Source organism: Taeniopygia guttata, chromosome 1 (assembly GCF_048771995.1).
Source record: "Taeniopygia guttata chromosome 1, bTaeGut7.mat, whole genome shotgun sequence".
In the NCBI taxonomy this organism is placed as follows: Eukaryota; Metazoa; Chordata; class Aves; order Passeriformes; family Estrildidae; genus Taeniopygia; species Taeniopygia guttata.
In genome coordinates this window covers 52,749,397-52,772,550 of record NC_133024.1, presented here as the reverse complement: position 1 = coordinate 52,772,550, position 23,154 = coordinate 52,749,397, and positions in this window count along the sequence as shown.

The following is a 23,154-nucleotide window of genomic DNA, read 5'->3' as shown; positions in this document are numbered from 1 at the left end:
GCATATAAAGGCCTGAAGTTAATCATTCATCCATTAAAAATATTTTGATGCATAAAAATGTATCCAAGTATCACTTTTTTTTATTTATAGTTTCAGATTCCTGGTTTCTCCCACTTTCCAGAAAGAGGCAACAGTAAATGTATAGTGTATTAAATCCACTGTGAAAAGAACTTTCTTTCCTACTTTAAAAAATATGAACAGAGAAATCAAATACTGCTGATGGTGAGATTAAAGATGCTTTAATTAAATTAGAATCATAGAATCCTGGAATATATCAAGTCGGAAGGGAACCATAAATATTGAGTCCAACTCCCTGCTCCTTGCAGAACTACCTAAAACTAAATTCTATGACTAAAGAGCATTGTCCAGATGCTCTTTGAACTCTGACAGGTTTGGGGTTCTGTCTATGCATTGTAATATTTGTTTTTCTTTACTGCTAAAATGGATATTCAACACACCAATCAGTGGTTTCATCAATTATTTATTATTTAGCAATCTGCTGTAATTTTTCATGTTTTCTTCACTCATTTTATGTGTGAATAAATGAAATAATTTATTTATAAATTCACTCATTTTATGTGTGAAACCTCTTCAGCTCACTCACTAATGTGTCAGGGTAATAATGTAATATCTTTTTTCTGGGAAAAAATATGAATATTACTGTGGTATACCGAAAAAAAATACTCCTACTTCATTATCTCTGAAATGTTTATGGACTGCCTTATTCTGACATTGTCATAGAATCATGAAATGTGCTGAGTTGAAAGGGACCCATCAGGATAATTGAATCAAACTCCTGGCCCTGTGCAGGACATCCTAGAACCACAATGTGTGCTATTAAATATATGAAAACACTATTTTTGAAATTTCTTTTCACTACAATTTAACATATAACTCTTCAGTTACTGGCACTCCATTTATCATTTGCCTTGCTCTTCACCTCTTTTTTCAGTAGGATCTGCTATTAGTCTTATCACTGTGTAATCCTGCCTGCTGTATTCCAGTCCTCTGGAATCCATGGTTTCTATAAAGTGAACTCTATTAAATATGACTCACTTCAACCTGAGCAAAGTGGAATTACAGTAACCATCCTCAGAGCCCATAGTCTGTAAAAAATTATATTGAGTTACTTCATATTTAAAAGTCTGGAATTTATATTTCTGTATAAGTTTTCTTTTATTTCGCTATATATGTAGTGTACACATTCTTCTGTTAAGAAGTATGTAATTGTTAAATGTATTATTTTCATTGAGGTGGTAGTAGCAATGACACAGAATTTGATCTTACCTAAATATTCATGTGAATCTCTACCATAGTATGGCACAGAATGCAATTTTATGGAAAAACAGCACATTCAGTAAAAATAGATCCATATATGACTTCAGGTATCACCTAACATAAAAACAGTTTAATATTTGTGCAGCTAGATCTACACATCACTACATCTACATATCTACACATCAGAACAATGGAGGTTTGAAGGAACCTCTGGAGATTGTCTGATGCAAAACCATACTCAGGTAGGGTTACCTGGAGCCAGTCATGTAGAACTGCGCCCAGGTGGCTTTTGAATACATCTAAGGAGGGAAACTCTACATCATCCATGGACAGCTTGTCCCAGTGCTCAGTCACCTTGGCAGTAATGAAAGGCTGGATTGATATGCGGAGCCCAGTGGTGTGAGATTCAATAAGGCAAAGCACCAGGTCCTGCTGCACTGGTGAGGCCACATCTCATATCTTGTGTTCTGTTTTGAGCCTCCTCACTACAAGAAAGACATCAAGGTGCTGAAGTGTGTCCAGAGAAGGACAACAGAACTGGTGTAGGGTCTAGCATACAGGTCTTATAAGGAGAGGCTAAGGCAGCTGTTCTTGTTTAGCCTGGATTAAAGGAGGTTTAGGAATTTCTTCTACCCCAAAAGACTTGTAAAGGCTGGAATAGGCTGCTCAAGGAAGCAGGCAAGTCATCATCTCTCTGGAGGCATTAAAATATGTGTAGTTGAATTGTTCTTACCAGCAAGGTTTAGTCACGGACTTGGCAGTGATAGGTTTGTGGTTGGACTCAATGATCTTAAAGGTTTTTTGCAACATAAACGATTCCATCATTCTATAATTAATGCTAACCTCCATAGAAAAGGAGAAGGGCTACTGGTAAAAAAAAATAGATCATTGTTCCTGTCTCTTCTATTACTGATTTGTCAAAGAACAATAACATATTAAGTCTTTCTCAAATCAGGACATCACTCATGGATGGTACATATTCTGATTGTCACACAAAGCTTTGCTGGGACAGTGACATGAGACATAATCCAACCTGGCTTGTAGGTAGCTGCTTTATATCATTATGTTTCTTTATTGTGCAAATCTCTTTTTGGCTCTAATATTTTATTCTCTTCTAGAATTAAGGACATTTTGTAAAATGTTATTAAGTAGAACTTGTCAAAAAATTTTGACAGGAACATTCTTTTAACAGAAAAGTATTCTTCAACTATCCAAAAAGACTACGTATGTCTTATTTTTGAGGAAAAAAATGAAAATCATAAATTTTTTATGTTTGCCTAGGACACTGTGGGATTACTCAGTGTGTGATTACCAGAACACGGTAGAAAAAAGAGAAATTTGAACATTTGGTAGTAACTGCTTTGAACTCTTCCTTATATTTGCCACCAGAATCAGTAATTCTTATAATGAGACAACTATAGCAAAAGCAAGCAGTAATTAAGTCAGTGATAAGAAAACTTTATTTTTCACAATACAATATTCTGGCATACAAAAGACTTATTTTTATAAAAAACATGTATAAAGCTATATATTAAGCTATAGTGATGAGCAACTTCTACAAAATGAATATTAGGACTTAAAGCAAATAAGTACAATTAAAGCAGTTTATGCAATGAAGAAAAAGAGCAAGTTGATAGAACATTGTCATACACTCCATGTTTTCTGCTTGGGAGCTGAATGTATGATACACCATTTGAAGAACAGTGACATGAACAAGTGACAGTATTTCATTCTGGTGACAGCTTTTCCTAATTCCCTGATGGAAATACATTCATAATATGTTGGTTTATTCTTTTAATGATAATCTTAATATTTAATTTTTAGCTTACCTCCCTAAGTCATGGCAGGGGGAAAGGGCGTTTTCTTGATGATTTTTTTTTTTTACCTTTTCATGCCAAAATGATTTGTTTGTTTCCTTGTTAGTGTAATTAAACTGGAATTAATTACTGTTAGAAAACCAAAGAGCAACTGTAGCAAAAGAGGATACCAAAGTAGGTGATAGTTTAAGGAGTAATCACTGTCTTCAAAATGCATGGCAATTTCCCATTCAGGCTGTGATATTCTCACAGCCTCACAGTTCTGCTAGAACTATCAGTAAGTTAAATGCTGGGTTAGAAACTAGGAAAAATATTGTGATTGGATGAGGCTTTGGGGATATATTAATATTCTTTGAGTTTCTTCTACTTACAGAAATCTAAAAGGAATAAAACTCGAAGGTAGGAGCCAATTTGCCTTATGCAACTAGCTTGTATTACAGCTTAGGTGGCTGCTTGGATTTCTAACTTATGCTGGTTTTTTCTCATTTTCTGTATTGTCTGGAGAGAAATAGGCACCTCAGGAGGCCCTTCATTCTACCTAAATTAGCTGCCCACCTCAAAATAGGGTAAATTGTTCACTGGTGGTGTACTGACTGCAGAAAGAATTGTGGTTGATTAACTGTGTGCAGACAACTGAAGATTTAACTTATTTCTATTTTTAAAATCTAATGCTTCTTGCAGACTTTTAGAAGGGATGTCAACAATAGACTGCAGCACTGTACTTTTCAACAGCTAAAAACAGGTGTGTTCAATCTTGGCATATTTTTGATCCATTTTACTAAACCTCCATCTCAAGCTTAATCTAGGTGATGAAGTACATCAGATCTTTCTCTGAAATAACTATTCTCCTTTATATTTGAAACAATCCTGATTCTGTTTGAATTTACAATACATCACATAGCTTCCCTCTTTTTCTTGAGCTTTCACTTAGAAAATTCAGAAATGAATTTGAGATAGTTAAGGGATGTCACGAGCAGCCACCTTCTCTGGTTGCTCCATTCTGGAGTCCTTTCTGGCGTGCTGCTGGAGCCCCGCCTGGCGTGCACACACAGAGGCATAAACGTACATGTGTCAGCATGCAGACATACACACACAATATGTCACACAGACAGCCTCACACAAGGCTCTGTCCCCAGCAGCCCCCACATTTGGACTCACACCAGACACAGGCACGGATGGACATGTCTCCTCCTCCTCTTCAGCTGGCCAAGGCAGAAGGTTACAAGTGCAGCACACACATATATAGTCGAACTGTCAAAATAACAGTCTCATCTGCTCTCCATCAGATTGTTTGACATGGCTTAATTCTGATAATACTTCATTCATCCACAGAACAATGAGACTAGTCTAAAGATTTGAGTGTAAATACAAAATGGAAAAAAAATTAATGACTTGGCCACCAAAACATTTGTAAATGTTTTCTAAGAAAAAACAACAAAAAAAAAATTTATGTTTTCTTATATTAATTTTAATAATCTATTTGTCTTCAGGTAAAAAAATCCGACTATATTTTAGGGCAATTTCTTTGACATAAACTTTGGTGAAGACAACCTCCTGAAGTAAAATATTTTTTACATTCAAAAACAAATATCAGAGAGCAAGTACAAAAAAAAAAGGGCTAAAATTGATATTTAATTTTTAAAAATTGAATACATTAACAGGCTTCAGAAAAGAAAATCAAAACAAACACAAAACTAACCCCAAACAAACAAACAATAAAAACAACCCCCCAAAAAATCTTCAAAAACCCAGGATTCCTTACTGAAAGAATAGAAAACAAATAATGCAAAAGACTGCAGGCAAAGAGCTTTGTTATTACTGAAATATCTCAAATTAGGTAGTGTTTCAAATTAGGTAATGTTTTGAAAAGAGGGGTTTTGCAGACTAAAGCAAACTGTCAGGATTCCTATATGGTGATATATACCTTGTAATCACAGGCCTCTCTGGTAGCAGGAGAATACATTCAGAGTAATAGGAAACAGTCAGCTGTTTTAAGATTAAAGTAAAAATGAAAGATAAGAGTGCATTTGAAAACTGTAACTAAGTCTTACGAATACATATAGCATGGTTCTTTCAGATTTGAAGATTTAATAAAATTTACTGAATTTATATGTATTGAAAGCAGTTCGCGTTTAGAAGCCTTTATGTGCCATTTTAAAAGAAGGCTTGGAAGGGAAAAGCTGAGGGAATAGAGATGCAATATTGCATTTGCTGTTTTTTTGGTGGTAGCATTAGTTTTCAGGTAAAAATGACCCAGAAGTCAGCAATGAATATCTTCTGTTGTATTTTGTCATCTTTCAGGATATAAGATGCACATTATTTAAAAAACAAACCCAAACAAATAAAACAAAAAAAAATGCATACAAGGAATTAGAAGAAAAACTAAAAACACCCCTTTAAATTACACCAATGAGTATAGATAAGTAGACAGATAGTAGGTTTTTTTGTCTCTTTTATATGAAGAGAAAAAACGACAGTTGTATAGACCCTGTTGACTTTCCAAGGCTTTGGGTGAACCATATATCATCTCTGTTTACTATATGCTGTAAGATATCTTCCTGCACTTATTAAATCAAATATTGCTGTCTGAACTATTGGCACACTTATTCCCTAGACTTCTGTTGTTCTTTTTGATTGTTTTTGGTGTTTTTTTTGATTGATAACTGACATTCCCCTTCTGCTTCAATTGGAGGTTACTGTTACATTTTGTTTGAACTTTCCATAGTTAGGTCAGTCAAGAAGCAATAAAATTTAAAATTATCATTTCTCTAGAATAATTTCAGAAACATGTTCCATGGAGCTTTGTCTTCCCACAAACTCATGCATTTTTATTTTTATGGTTTTTCCAATGCCCAGAAGCATTACTGGATGATATTTAGAAACAATAGCACTAAAATAACCTGTATATATTTACTGTCTCTAAAAATTTCCTGGAACAGAGAAGTGGAATATATAAGCAAAGATAAGGTGATACTAATGGTCATCTTCACATCCTCAGATGTGAAGATTTTTTTTTTCTTTTGTACTACTTTTATTTTGACCCTCCTTTTTAGGTTTCTCTTCCCAAGGGCCTTAAGATTTACCTAATACCTAATTATTTTACTTCTCTTAAAGAAAAGAAAAATTTTAGTGGGTGGTAGATAATTTCACCCTTCTTTCTCAATTCCCTAGTCAGAAACAAAAGTATATATGCAGACTTATCAATCTTAATCAAAAATTTAATTATTGCATTAAACTTCACTGTGGAGGAGAATTCACCACACATATGTGGTCAGTTATGGTCATTCGTCTCATTGTTTCAATATTCATCTGTGCTCTGCCTTCAAACTCATAATTTTCTAACAGCTACACATGTAAAATGTCTCCAGGTCATTCTTCTGTTTCTCCTGTATGTTTATGTTATACTCCATTCTCCTTCCACAAGGAGGAGGAGATAACAAAAAATGCTCAGCTACAAAAGACCAATCAGAAACGTAGCATCTTGTAATTTAAAAATATCTATACACTATTACCTCCCTCAAATTTTTTATAACTTTCCCAAGGTGGGGAATGCATATATTGTTGAATGAATGTGATCACAGAATCATAGATTGGTTTGGATTAAAATGGATCTTAAAGATCCTCTAATTCCAACCCCTCTGCTATGTGAAGGGACATCTTTCACTAAACAAGATTTCTTAGAGCCCCATTCAACCTAGCCTTGGAAACTTCTGGGAGTGATGTAAAATTAATGATGGAATTAACCTTGTTTGGGTTTGGAATCATAGAAGCATTTAGGTTGGAAAAGACCTTTGAGATCTTTCAGTCTAACTGCGAATTTGATGCTATCCAAGTCCACCAGTAAGCCATCTCACGTAGTGCCACATCTACAAGCTAATAAGCCTCAAAATTTGGACTCAATGATTCTATGATTCTACAAATTATTTTAGAAGAATTGCTGAAAAATACAACCACATATTCATTGTTTGCCTTTTATATTTATATTTCATATTAATACCTTTCTTCCTCTTTCCTGGGATATCATAGGGATCAGTAATCTGAATGATGACATCTCAGAATTAATGACTGATTATTCTCAGTGTCTCTACATCTACTATAAAATCTACACTATATTCTTAAGTCATTTCAAATACATTTTATTTCACCTATATTCAAAGGCATAAAGTTAGATGTCTGGTTTAATTCTGTTTTCTAGTCTTCTTCCATGCTTAAAGGACAATTTGTTTCTATAAAGGAAGAGATTAAATCCTATGAGAAGTTTAAAATACATGAAAAGAATTTTGGTCACAACTGTAATGGAAGTGTAGGATGATAAAATTTGCTTTGGTTACAAAAAAAGATTCCTTATATTGCTGTAATTGTTTTATGAAATGTTTTGCACACAAAGCCCCTCAGGTTTAATACCTAATTCTGAACAGTTCTCTCACAAGACTCAGAGGAAATAAATTACACTACTTTGATGCAAATGTTGCTGTTGGATTCTCTGTCTCACATATGCATTTTGTATATAATTAAAAAGTAGTAGTTCTTGTAACTGCATTAGTTTGAAAGCCCCACAAAAACAAAATGGGGATTGAAATCAGCTGTATTTTTGGTAAATTCTAAAGGATCACAGAAGACTGACCTTCTTTAAATCTCTTAACAATGTTTATTTCCTACACCTTAATAATTATAGAGTAGGAAAAAAATATTTAGATAGGCAGAATAGTCATGCTAAGGATAAGTAAATAATGCTGGTAGGAAAAAATACTGCATATATCAAAATCAGCTAGAAATACATTCTATTTCTCTTATTACTTAGCAATACGATAGAGGGAGACCCTTCATAATGCAAAAACTTCAGGTATTTGCATTAATGTTGTCTAGAAGATATGAAAAGCTCGGGAATTACTTACTTTATGCAGTCCTCAACTCTCCAAAATACTCAATATGTCAAAAAAAAACAAAACCAAAACAAAACAAAAAAAAACCCAAAAAAACCCCAAAAAACAGTGATCTACAATTTTATTTTTATTTCCTGACACTTTGAAGCAGTTTAAGGCTATTACTGCAATAATGGCATTGTGATCCAGTTAGTGAGAGAGGCCTCTGTCTGCATTAAGCTGCAAAAGAGATCATATGATGAAGCCAATAACATGGATTTTATTTATCACCACTCATGGATACAGTTGGTCCCTTTGGTCCTTCTTCACTCTGGGCTTCTTGGTGGTGTAGGTTCTGGAGTCACTCTTCAAAGGAGTGTCACCTTTATACAGTCTAAATTTCAGATATCCACAGAACAGTCACAGATTCCATTCCCAAAACTTGGGGTAATATGTCTATAAGAAGTTCCTTCCTTTCCTGCAATTTGCCACAGTGGGAATTTTTGTCTGGATGCATTAACCAGGATGTGCTAAGCAGATATCATCTTTGCCAGGCAAGGAATTAGCTCCTTCCTGTCCCAAACTTCTTTCTGCTTCTCAATTTCCTGTTGTGGTGCCTTATTTTGCCACTGTAGACCTGACAGTGTTTGAGACAGGTAACTCTCTCTATCTCTTTAATTCCTTCCAAATGGTTAAGCCAGCAATGATGGTGCCTGTTGGGTGGGTGTTACATACTGCTGTTCATGAGTTTAATTTAATTAAAGTGAACTTATTAAAAAAAAAAAAACAAAACCAAAAAACTGAGGAAGAGCTACCTCTATAAGGAAAAGAAGGAACTGGTGGGGATTTTAACTTGATTTAAATATGTTTGGAATTATTTGGGCTGGATCTATTAAAAATATTAAATTTTTAAAAGTCAGATGCATACCCCCTTCAAAATATATTAACTTATTGCTAAGAAATTATTTTCCTACAGGAAATTTGTTTTCTTGTCAGCATAGCAAGGGAGCAGGGCACTTTTTCTTGCTGTTGTGTAATGACATAAAGGCAGTTCTGCTGAAGAAACTTTATTTGGGGTGAACTATAAGGAATTGTTCCTACTTTGAATGTGGTAGTTTATGACAATGAATGGGGCTTTGCTGAAAAGGTTTCCTAGGAATTAACATCTTGGAGATTGTTACTAGAGTGCAGCAGGTCACATACAGATAATATTACCTTATTTCCCATATCTACAGGATGAACATGATCACCATCTATAAAGCTGGAGCACTTATCTACATGGTGCAACTGACAGTAGCTGAAATGTTTCACGTACAAAATTAACATTAATGGTTCTTGCTAAATTCTATCTTACTTTTGTTTCTAAATGCATTTGTAAATCTCCAGAGGGTATTTTAAAAAGTTTTATGAAGGATAAATTGAAGATTCTGTCACTGTTGTCACTGTTTTGACAACCTAAATCAAACATAGATTTGAATGTTAATGGCAAACACTACCAATTCTTAAAATTATTCCAAAGAGAATATAATTACATAGGCTTTTAAAAGTTTCTCTTAGATTTTTATTATATAAAGATGGAAAAAGTTAAAAAATTTTAATTCAAACTAATTTTTTTTTGCTACATATTCTTAGTTCTTACATTTTAGTGGGGAGAATTGATGTGGGGGGATGATGATAGGTTGTTTTTTTTTTTAATAAATCAAAAGGAACATTAAAAAGAGAGTGTGGAAGGAAAAACATTAATCACTTTAAGACTTTTGAGTTATTGACAAGGAATGAAAATATCTAAATTAACTTGAATTTTTCTTCTGGTTTCACAGGTAAAAAGTAACTTTATCTTTTACAAAAATGAAAATGGCATGAGGAATAGGAAATTGGGTGAAACTGTCCAGAAAACACACAACATTCACTGAAATATCTGGGAAACTATCATGTAATGCAGTTTGTGTCACTCAAATAATTTAGCAATGCAGTACTTACAAAAAATAGGGATTCAGAGATCCTCTGGCCATACCAGAGTCTGGCTAGAATCTGGTGGTCCATAGAAGAAACATCTATCTCTTCTCATCAGTAACTTTAGATGACCTTAACATTCAACAAAGAGAAACAAAATTTTCAGTCATTATTCTTGCAATCTGCTTTAGATGTAATTAATATACATACAAGCTGGTATCTATAGTATCTTAAGTTGGTCTAAAAAGTGTAATTCTCACTATTGGCCATAAAGGAAATCTGACTCAGATGTCATAGGTGTCTGTACTATAGATCCAATGTGGATTGTTTGGATAATCCATGTGCTGTATCTTGCTGAGATTCACAATCTGTCTTCCCTCTGTCTCTAGATCCTGTCCCTCAAAACTGATTCCAAGGTCAGCTTTTTAAGGAACTAGGTCCCTTCACAGCATCACAAATAGTCTGTGAATTATCAGCTCTGAGCTTATGAGAAGAAAAAAAAATTGCAACCAGGCTAGTAAGTGAGAGGGATATGCCAGACTCATAAATACACATACTGTGATCTTCACAGCAAGACCTAAAAATCCAGGCTTTCTTTAATTACAAAATGAGAAAGTCTGGAGCTGTTATGCTGTGATTTTTAGGCACCAGATGTCCTGGAAATGGAAAAAGAGTTTAGAAGCAAGAAAGTTTAAAATTAATTATGAACAGAAAGAAAGTATATACTCACACATGGCTTTTTAATTCACATAGGCTCATCATTCTGGGGTTTCAAAATACAATCTTATTTTTAGACTTATAGTTAATCACACAAGCAATGTTGCAGTCTTATTTGTTGTTGGTGCAACTCTTTATTTAAAGCACTTGAAGGTAAATGAAAAATTAGCTATCGATTTCCCTGCATTTAAGATCAGAGAGTTTGAGCTGTAGTTTTATGTGAATATTTCATATTCATTTTGCATTGTAGACACTGAGGAAACTGCAAGCAGAAATAATAAAAGTAAAAAATATTTTTATATTGTTCTTTTTCCCTGGAGCCCACAGGACACTCACTTTTCTCTTCAGCATTGTGGTTTGAACCCCTGCCCCCAAAGTATACAGAAGGCGCTTTTTTTTTTTCCCCCTATTTTAAGGGACTAGGAAATGTGATGTTGTTATTCCTGCTGTAGTCATATTATTGACCTGACAAAGAAGGCCCTCAAAACTTCTCCGGCATGTCTGAGCCTGAGCTGCTAGTTTTAATTGATATAGCAATTATTTGGGAGAAGGTGACTATTATCCAGCTTGGTTTGGCTTAACTCTGAGATTGTCTTCTACAGTAAAGATCTGAAAATGCTACACTATGACAAAAATAATCCCCTAAATAACAACAAGGAAAACCCAAACTAAACCAAACAAGCAGCCCCCCACAAACAAACAAACAAACAAAACAAAACAAAACAAAAAAAACCCCAACAACATTAGCCCTTTATTTTGGCAAAATATTATGCTGCTATAAATATCAGCTAAGTAGCGCAAACAGACAAATTCTTTATGGAAACCAAGGGGGAAAAAATGGGTAAGAAAACTATGATAAAAAACTTCATAAAAAGAGCCCCAAGTAGAAACAAAATAAGTAAACTTCCACTATGAATAGTGGAATTTTCATATTCCTCCTGGCAAAAACCTAATGAAGCTGATGACTCCTCTTTACCTAACCCTATACTTTGGTAGGAAATAACCTGAAGGTGGTGTGACTCAGAGGCGCACCAGTAATGAGCCTAATCTCAGAAAAAAACTGGTTAATACTAAGAAGTCCATATCTTCCCTGTGTCAATGATTTATGAACATTAGTCTCATTGTAATTAGACCAATAATAGCTTTTTCTTGTGTTTTAATTAGACTGTTAAGACTTTAATTAGACTAAGAATTAATGATGGAACAATTTTTCCCATAAAAAATTCATAATAACTGTTTCAATAAATATGCAATTTTCCTGTTGAAATCTCAAGAAAACTCCAGTCTTCACTTGGGACATCTGTACTTAGTATTCATTTTCATGGTTGTTGAATCATCTTATTTGAGGAAAGGTATATAGGTATTTCTTTGCTCCACAAAATTCTACAAGTTATAGAAGTTGTCATTAAACACTGAGGGTTTTTTTCCCTATTAAAAAGAAAAGGATATATCCCTTGCTAAGGAATATACTCTGCATGAACACTGTGGAAGAGCAAAAAAACTACATTTAGGCTAGTAAATTAAATATGTCTAGGACTGTTGTTTGCTGTTGAGGCCAGCTGGCATAGAACAGCTTGCATTCATACTATTAAATTCTCTTACTCTCCAAACAGCATGGCCACATTCTAATTAAGAATTCTCCTTCTTCTACAGTATCTCCCAGAACACACTTGGAAGTAATTCTGAAGAGTGTTACTTGGTGCATTTGGTTTGTATGGGAAGGTTTTGATGTGGGCGAGGAGCCACAGGGGTGGCTTCTGTGAGAAGCTGCCTGAAGATTTCTCCATGTTCAACAGAGATTCAATGCCAGCCAGTGCCATGAGGGTCCCACCACTGGCCAAGGCTGAGCCCATCAGTGGCAGTGGTCTCTGGGATATCAGAGTTAAGGAGAAGGAAAAATTACTGAGTAAAGAGCAAACAAGAGCCTGAGTGATGAGTGAGAATTCATGAGAGAAACAGCTCTGCAGGCACCCAGGTCAGTTGAGAAGGAGGAGTAGAATGTGATCCACTTGCTGGACCTGAGATTCCCCTGCAGCCCATGGTGAAACAGGCTGGCCCCTGTGCCCTGTGGAGGTCCAAGTGCAGAGATTTATCTGCAGCCTGTGGAAGATCCAGTGCTGGAGCAGGTGGATTCCCAAGGGAGTCTGTGATCCCACGGGAAGCCCATAATGGAGAATGCTCCTGGCAGGACCTGGGGCCCCTTGGAGGGAAAAAGCCATGCTGGAGCAGGTTTGCTACCAAGACTTGTGACCCCATGGAGACTCATGCTGGAACAGCCTGTTCCTAAAGGTCTGCACCCCATGGGAGTTGGAGAAGAACTGCAGCCTGTGGGGAAGATTCATGTTGGAAACATTTGTGGAGGACTGTCTCCTGTGGCAGGGACCCCACATTCCTTAAGTCCAGGCAAGGCAATAATTGGTGTCTTTGTCTCTCCCTGTCCTTGTCTCAATCCAAAAGTCTTTCACTATAATTTTTCTCCCCTATTGAGTTGAGGAGGGGGAGGCTTTGGTTTACATCTGGTGTCCAGCCAGGCTGAATACCTCACCCTGAGTCCAGGCAAAAGGCATAGGCCAGGGACTATCCTTGCAATTGAATATTATAGAGAATTGGTTTCTAGTGACTGGGAAATAGTATTATACATTTGATCTACCTATATATACATACATATTTCTTTTATTATATATTTAAATATTGTGCCATTATAATAAATGAATTTATTTGTCAAATCTTCTGCAAATGGAAATACTGAGGAAATTTCATTTCAGAATTATTTCCTTCATATGTTATATTTTCACAATGAAAATGGGTTATTGTTTGAACACAAGACATGGCAGAAATTCAAACCAAAATTAAGTAGGCATCTTTTACCTTCCAGATTATAAGGGGCTATACTCTTAGAGCTACATAACATTCAGTATGTTTTTTTGTAGCTGCACCTGTTTTTATTGAAGATCTGTTATTTTCACTGGCTTAGTATCAGTATGGGAATTTGTTGGTCCATATCATACAAATATTCATATCAAGTTTGACTTATGGTAAAGCAGTCAAACATGCAATTGACTTAAACAAGGAATATTGACAAGCATGAAGCTTTTCTTAGTAGTAGTAGGAATATGCACATTTTAAAACTGATAACTTACTCAAATGTATTGTACGAAGTCTCAAAAGAGGACAGTACAATTTTCTGACTCATCAGCATCACTTATTAAAGTATTCAGATTTTTTTTTTAAATGCTTTATTCAGATGCTAGTTGGGTTTATCCCTGATCTGCTTGCTGGAGTTTATAGACTGAGGTTTCATTTCAGCATATTTACCCTACTTCAGGTAAGGAAATTAAAAACTTTGAAATCTTTAAATCCGAATAATTTTTAAATTGATTTATCACTGTCCTTTTTCTATGTGGATGGTCTGTTCACACTGGCAAACAGTTGTCTGTCTTGCCTATATTTCTCTATTTGAACAGAATAATTTTTCTTCTCTGACAGTTGAAATTGTAAAAAATGTTTCCTATTCATAATCCCTTGTAGTTGGTTGTACAGTAGAATTGATCTCAGAATCATCTTCTCATCAAATCTGTTTCCTCTTTTGTTTAACTCTCATGGGAGAGATGCTCACAGTAAATGTATTGCTCACAGAGCTGAGGAGTCACTGACTCTCCCACTATTGCTCTCTGGTGTTAAATGTTAGTAAAAGAAACCAGAACAATTTTCTAAAGAGACAAACGTTATGCTTTCCAAAGGAGCACAAGTAAATCACATTGTTGTATTTCCCCTTTTTCACATGGACAAATTTTTCAGGATCTGAAAGGTCTAAATTCAAATCTGGTGCAGTGACAATTCTGTTTCTTATCCATTAGTGTTTTCGTGGTCACTAGCCTATTTATCCAGGCCTCCAGTTTTCATATTGATTGATTTTCCTCCAGAGAAATTTGGAGGCAAAGTTTCTGTGTTTGTCGTCCATGTTTACAGTGCTGACAGATGCTTTTCATGTTTGCTTCCCTGGATGTGTGTGAATTCACAACTGAGCTGTGTCAAAATCTGGTTTTTTCCTGTTCATCCTCAGGTGCCCTGACTCTTATAGAGGGAAACAAAGAAATCCTGGCCTATAAAAAAATTGTCATTCTGGTAAATTCCTCTCTGAATGTCTGAAGACAAGTACTGCAGGCAGCAATGTGGTACATCTGCCCCATAAGTGGGACACAGCTAGGATCTGTACTTAGCAGGGTTGACTGAGCACACAGCAAAGCAAACGTCCTATAGTGTGAGCACAGCTAGTCAGTGCCCAAATATCAGAGCTGGCATCAGAAATGGCAACTGCAAAACCTAACACAATAAATAAAGGATGCAGTTGTTTCAACAGATCATTTAGCCTTTAGGGTTTGGTTTGGTTTGGTTTATTTTTTGGGGGGGTTAGGCAGGCAGGGACAGGGGAGGAGAATGTTGTTGTTTCTGAGTGAAACGAAGATAAGTTGTTTTTGAGTCCCATTTCTGTAAAAGTGAATAAGGAGCTTTAGGATCTTTTTTACTAGATAAAAGATATCTGGTGCCTGTATGCATAGCAAAGTCCTTGAAGGTACATTCAGCACAGGCAGCTACTTAGAGAAAAACAAGAAGAAAAGTGAAAAAAGGAGAACCTCAAAGAAAACAGTCCTCTAGGCTTAGTGATTTCTTCAGGCTTTCAGAACAGGACCTCATAACTGACTTCAGGCATAAATATCCTAACCAGAGTAGTTAGATACAATTATTTTTTAAACAGCTGATGAACTATTTATTTTCAGAAAGCACAACCAGTAATTATAGTGTTTCTCATTTTTTATATGATAGCCTACCAGCTCAAATAGGAAGGAAGGAAGGAAAAGGAAGGAAGGAAAAGGGAAAGGAGGGAGGGAGGGAGGGAGGGAGGGAGGGAGGGAGGGAGGGAGGGAGGGAGGGAGGGAGGGAGGGAGGGAGGGAGGGAGGGAGGGAGGGAGGGAGGGAGGGAGGGAGGGAGGAGGGAGGAAGGAAGGAAGGAAGGAAGGAAGGAAGGAAGGAAGGAAGGAAGGAAGGAAGGAAGGAAGGAAGGAAGGAAGGAAGGAAGGAAGGAAGGAAGGAAGGAAGGAAGGAAGGAAGGAAGGAAGGAAGGAAGGAAGGAAGGAAGGAAGGAAGGAAGGAAGGAAGGAAGGAAGGAAGGAAGGAAGGAAGGAAGGAAGGAAGGAAGGAAGGAAGGAAGGAAGGAAGGAAGGAAGGAAGGAAGGAAGGAAGGAAGGAAGGAAGGAAGGAAGGAAGGAAGGAAGGAAGGAAGGAAGGAAGGAAGGAAGGAAGGAAGGAAGGAAGGAAGGAAGGAAGGAAGGAAGGAAGGAAGGAAGGAAGGAAGGAAGGAAGGATTCTGCTAAAAATATCAGGCTGATGACAAAGGCATTAACCTGAAAAAATTTCCTGTGAGTTTTGGTGAATAATAATAACTGGTATCTTGTTAGTTTTAAAAGGAAGAAGAGTGTAGCTATTTAATCTTAATAAATCAGGGTTTAATCACATATAAAAGAGAAATTTCTGTCTGCTTTTGAATTTACTCTCAAATCATTATAACTGCCTAGAGGTTTGTTGTGTTACACTCTGCCATATGCTTTCTGGGTACCCAATACAGTCTCAAATAGCTTGAGTAAGAGCAGACTAAATGACAAAGCAGTGCAGGATTTTATGACAACAGCATTAACCTAAGCAGAATGGAGCAGCTGGCCTGAAGCCCTCAGGGTTTGTCTCTTAATGATAAGAAAGAGCAGTTGGATACAGCTTTAAAAGGGTCAAAGTGCACTAAGTTATTTGTTAATGGAAATGAAGAAATTTGCTCTAGCTGTATTGATAGCACAGCTAAGAAAGGAAAAAAGACAGATTTTAACAGAAAATTATGGTTAAGGTAAAAAAATAATTTAAACTGGAAATTCTACTATTTGACTGTATTCTTATATGATAATAATAAACAGTAATTTAAAGAATAGATACAAGTTATTCCTAATTTTTTCATTATCTGGTAAAAATCAGCAATATTATGTATTTTTCAAATAAAATATTGATTATTACATATGCTAGGAGAACAAGAGTTCACTGATTGTAGTGTTGTAGGGAAAGAAAACTAAGGCAAGAATACATACCAGGGCTTTCAAATCAAACAGATCTTGACTGTATCTAAAATAGCGGGTCTTTGGAAATTAAAAGAAATGCAGAGAGAATTTGTAAACTGGCAATCTCCTTAAGGATACTAGATTGTGGAAATCCAGGGCACTGGGAATATTTCTCTGTCTGCTCTGGGGTGTCCTTACCGCAGGGGAGCACTGACTTTGACTCTCACTCAAGGAGAAAACTTCCAAAGCCTCAAGGTAAACTAGAAACCACAAAAGTGTGAAATTGATTGTAGAGATTGTAGATAGTAGTGTAGTATGTCACATGGGGGAGAAATTTAGGTTTTAGGATTGTTAGTATGTTATAGATGGATACAAGATGAAAGGTACAGGGTGTTGTCTCGAGTTTATTTCTTCTTCTTCCTTCTTCTTCTTGGGTTTAGGTGGCGTCTTGTAACTGGGTAGAAAAATCTGCATTGTGTGTCTTTAGCGGTCAGTTATTGGGTTAGAAAGGAAAATCATTTAGGTGTCACTTCTTAATTGGGTAGCTTAGTTTTTGAGTAGACTTAAAAGGCCTTGTAACACAAGATTGTTAGCCATTTTTGTGCTGTTTTTCCTGCATGCAGAATCTGGTGCGGACAGTGTGCTAAAGTTTTAATAAGATAAAAATAAACAGAAGCTGAAGACTGAAAAAATCCAATGTGTCTCTTGTTCCTGACATAGAACTATTCCAGGAGGGTCTCCCCTGCCAGGGGAGCCCCCAGGGAGTTGCCCAACTTGGGACCCACAAACTCACACTAGATCATTTATCAAAATGTGGAATATCTGAAGGGCAAAAAATAAAAAAAAACCTATCGTCATCCTTGCAGATAAAAGTATTCTTGTATAATTTGTGAGACAACCAAATTTAAGGGCCCTTAATCCATGATGCCAATTCCATTGTGGGTTCTCTTCTCTATAGGATCAACTCTTCCCCTGTGTGAGAGAACAGCTTGCCATTGACTATTTTTGAACCCAGTAAGAAATGTAAGTTAGATATTAAGGTTCGAAGTAAGAACCCTAATAGTTAACTTGCAGGAAATTTTTGAAAATATTACAGGAAAAGATTAGAAGATGTCTGTTAAAAGAGACATCAGCCCTTTAAGAGAAGTACTTTAGATAGAATGAAATCACTGGTCATCTAAATGCAGCTCAGATTTTTTCCTTCTTCTCCTTTCATCAACAAACTTAACAGCTGGGGCCTCATCCAGGACACAGAACTGACAGATAAAGGACTCAGATGCCAAGGTCTAAAATAAATTTTTTAGCAGCAACATCTGTGTCTGTTGCAAAGCCCTTGGCTGATTTCTTGGCTGGCTGCTTGGCTGCCTCTGTTCCGTCTGTGACTCCAGTGCTGGCTATGCTAATGGCCATGTAATGGCCCCTGGTGCCCTCTTGGGGAATTAAACTGCTGAGAAGCCTGCTGGCTTGCCTTTTCTCTGGGTTCTTTTATTAGCTTTGAGTGACCTGCAGCTGGAGGGGTTTGTTCCTTATTTGAGAAGAAGGCCCTTGAACAAATGCTCACAAGTTCAGTGTATGCAAGGCCAATTGATGCTGCTAAAGGAATATTTTGGAGTCTGCTGTAAAGTAACATTTTTTTTAGATATAACGTTAAAGCACAGCAAATATTAAAGATGTCAGAAACTAAAATATTTCAGAGACCAGAGACTGTGGATTCATCATTCATTTTCGTGTGCTATGAATTTCAGAACAGAGGGCTCATTGTCCTACAGAACATATGCCTAAGTTTGTCCCATGAAGAACTGTTTCCTAAATGGATTGGTTGGCGCATCAAAATCAGGGCAGGTAAATCTTTACTGGTAAAAATATGCTTATGCTTTTGTTATTAATGAAAAATCTCCTTAAACAGATCCTAAGTCACAAAGGATGTTTGCATGTATTTAGGCTTAAGTGTCCTGTGAATATTCTTTGATTCTCTACCTGTAGTCAGTCTCTTTGGCTTCACCATGGGCTCATAATGAGTATTCAACTGAATTTTAGTCAAAATACTAGCATTCAGTTTCTGCAGACTTCCTTTTCAAATTCCTTCTAGAAGATGAATAATCTTCTTCACCTAGGAGAAATCCTGCTATCTTTTTACACAGAGATACAGTAACCCCTCAGGACATGATTGTTCAGTTCCCTTGAGCTTCTTTATGCATTTGGGTGATATAAAATGCCTGCAAATATAGCAAACACTGCCAACAGGGAATATAAGGGCATATGGAGCAGGTCAATGGAATGACTGAGAAAAGGGTGTGTGACTGAAAGCCTCAAGCTATTGGAAACGGAATGAAACAGCCGTGTTTGCATAGCTCGAATTTTCTCCAAGATTGGATAAGCATGATTTTGGCTTACTTCAGAGTACAGTTTCTTCCACAGAGAAAAAATTATAATTCTAGAAAAGGAGACTCAACTCTATAACTTCAAGGGGGGGAAAGGGAAAAAAAAAACAAAACTGAGAAGATACATGTGACTCAGAAAAACACAAAACAAAAAAAAAAAAAAGACATGAGTATCAAATTCTAATACCTAAAATCTAATGTATATAATGCTAGACAAAGATGAGGTGGACTCAAGACTGGGGTATTTAACTCTTAGGTGTCCTCTCACCTAGGTTACATAACTGTTATATAGGCTAACATTATGTACTAAATGCAAGGCAAGACTGATGTGTCTAAGAATAAGATTCATAGATATCAATGAAAGACTAGCTATTCTATAGTTTTCAGTTATGATCAGTGTTCAAATGCAGTGTTGTGTTAGAACCCTTCCAAAGAGTTAGGTTTTCAAGCAGGATTTGAGAGAAATAATGCATTGTTCAGAATGTCAGTCATATAAGATATAATTTCTTAAGACAACCAAATTTTTTCTTTTCAGGAAGAATAAGAGGAAGGAAATATATTCAGTATGTTATGAATCACAATTGACCAAGGACATCCTGAATCACCTACTTACTAAACTTCAGAATCTGATACTTCTTGAAACAGACTTCTGTTTATTTAAATATTTTGTGGATATTGAAATACTCTTAGCACATATGACTGAAGGAAAATGATTTCACATTATTTTTTTGTATATTCATTGGTTATGTTTCTCTCCCAAGACCTAAGAAATCCAAATATGTGGTCTGAGTCAAGCACAGTATGAGTTTGGGTCTGTAATGAGTCTCCTAGTTACTCAGACTTTGTGCTCTTAGAGAACACAGTAAACGTTTTCATTCTTTTTTTGTTTCCCACCAGGTCTACACTCACAATGACTACTAAGTTCATATTCTTAGGTGACACATTAATGCCATAACTGAAAAAAATAAAATGGACAATGAGCATTATATTTTCTGAATAGTCCTTGATAATTTTCTGGTCACATCAACATTACTAATAAATCCAAGTGGGATAAATTATCTGTAAAATTATCCTTTATTTGACCTATAGTTTATTAAATAGTATTGCCAGTAATGGCATGCTCAACAGCTGTATAGACGGCAAGAATACACGAACTATCCATTCAGGAAAGATTTTTCTTATTATTGTTACAGATCAGAAGAAATCTTAATGATTCTTTTCTTTAAAACAGTTGAAGTTTTGTACAGAAGGATAAATCAGAGGACTGTCTCCTGGCATGCTATTAAATATGCTTTAAGAAACAATTGTTCAATCATAAATAAGTTTTACATTTTTTAAATTTTAGATTTGTCAGTTTAGATTAGATATATCAGTAAGATTTTCCCCAGTCTTGTTAATTTGCATGATTCTGTTGTTTAACATTATGTTTATACTACTGACATTTAGAAAGCAGTTGACTTTTACAACAGCTGATGCAGTAGTTTTCTGAGGTGAGCACAGGACTGTACCACAGCAAAGTCCTAGGCAACAGTGTAAGCTTTTTGAATACTTTTGAATTGAATATTTTATATTTCAATATGAAATACCACTGACATACTGATGATGAATACTTGTAAAATCAATTATCAAATTTTAAAAAAACCAAACCAACAAAATAACAATATGAATAAATATTTGTTAAATAGTAAAACATATATATGTTAAATATAAAAATATATGTAAAATATTAAAACATATGTTTATTTTAATAGTAAAAAGGAGGACAACTGTTATTACTAATATTGACTGAGCCAAAGAAAGCCTTAAGTAACTCAGCCTTTTCCGTCATCCTTTGTTGTATCTATTAAAGGATGGAGATTCTCTTATCTCCCCTTTTGTTGTTTATGCATTTATAGAAACATTTTTTATTGTATTGTACAGCAGCAGCTGATTAAGTTGCAGTTGAATTTTGGCTCTTATAATCGTCTCCCTGCATATCCCCACAACATCCTTGTAGTCCTCTTCAATTGCCTGTCTCTTCTTTCAAAGGCATGAACTATTTTTTTTCTGAGTTTCAACAAAAAATCTCCCTTTAGCCAAACCAGTCTTCCCCACCAGCTTATATTTCACACAGGGATGCCCACTTGTATGTCTTCTCTTCTTGAAAAATGGTCTTTTTGAAAAATATTCATCTTTCCTGCACTCCTTTGCCTTTCAAGGATTTCCTCCCAAGGGACACTGCCAACCAGGCATTCTTTCGAGATGACAAACAGGCAAGAAGATAGAGCTAGACTCAATATGACTAAGCTCAAGCAGCATCACATACTGATATGGAGAAGATGTGGAGTTTAAAAGAAATAAACAGCAATCATGATTTCATGGCTCCCTGCTTATTGTTGTATAATATTTATTGACGCTGCTGTACTTTACACTGACTACTGACGCACCCTTTGTAATGGAGTTGTATTTTGAGACCAATTTCCCACATTTTTGTCATTAGAAATGGACTAAAAATATTATTAAGTCATACAGGAATCAAAACCTAAAATCCAAACTTTTACTAATCGTTAGCTTATGAAACTTTAAGCAAAAAATTCTAAGTATAATCATGGATATGACTTTATTGTACATTAAATGTAAACAACAGCTCTTGTTTAAGCCCATATTCATCCTTCTTTGCCCTGTCAGGCTTGCAAGTTACAGACAGTTATTGTATTTTAAGTGATTCTGTGGAGCAAATGCAAGTGCTTTGTCCAAATATTTTGGCACAGTCTCCTCATCCATGCATATTATTAGCATCTTTCCTTCTTCCACAGCATGTTAATGTGGATAATAATAAGCAACCCAAGCTATATCTGCCTTTATGCAACTTGGTTAGGCAATATGGTGGCAAGCTACTGTTAGCTACTGGTCCTGCAGCTAACAGTGACTTTGCGTGAAGTTATCTGGAAGGGCAGACCAGGAGCAGTCCGTTTCCTGTCCTTAATTCCTAGCCAAGTTCTCAGTAACAAAAGCAAGGCAAACAAATCCAAACAAAAGCACTGAAATGTGCTAGTGCCATATTTTTCACACGGTGTACTTTTCAGGCTTATTAAAAGAGATTGAGAACTGAAACTCTGTCTTTGTATAAGATAGTCTAGTTTCTATGTTTGCACTTTAAACCCACCAAGCAACTATCCCTACGCAACTGTGTGTTCACTCCCCCACTATTGGCATGGGAAAGAGTATAAGAAGAGTAAAAGTGAGAAAACTCATGGGATAAAGACAGTTTAAAACATAAAGTAAAACCCATGCACTCAAGCAAAACAAAATAAGGAATTAATTCACCACTTCTAGCTGCAACCAGGTGTACAGCCATCTCCAGGGCAGCAGGGCTCCATAACGTTTTACAGTGACTTGGGATGGTGAGCACCATCACTCCAAACATCCCCTGCTTCCTCCTTCTTCCCCCTCACCACCCTGCCTCCTCTTTATGTACTGAACATGATGTCATAGGATATGGAATACCACTTTAATCAGGTGGGAAAGTTTTCCCATCTGTGTATGCTTCCAAATTCCCATATAACCCAAACCCCCTTTCCAATATGGCATGAGTTGAAGCACAAAAAGACTTGTCTCTATGTGAGCATTGCTCAGCAATAAAAAAAAATTCTTTGTATTATCAACCCCATGCTCAGCACAAATCCAAAACACAGCCCCATACCAGCCACTGAGAAGAAAATTAACTACACCCCAGCCTAAACAAGCGCAATTCTATGAGAATGTTCCCTATTGTATTGTCAGTAATGTGATTTAAAGATTCTTTTTTTAGAGGTCTCAGAGTGTAAGACTTTTGAAACAGATATCTTCATATTTTATTATCTCTGATTCACTGATTATGCAGAACAGTATTTATTTATAGTAATCTTTATTTTCCAAGTTACTAAAAACTCTGAGTATATTAATGAACTAGTGTTTCAACAGCTATCTACAAGAAAAATTATGCTTTGGACAAAATTTTCTAACTCAGTGTTGGTAGAAGTACAAAAATTTAATTATTTTTGCTGTGTATGATTACATAAAGGTGTGT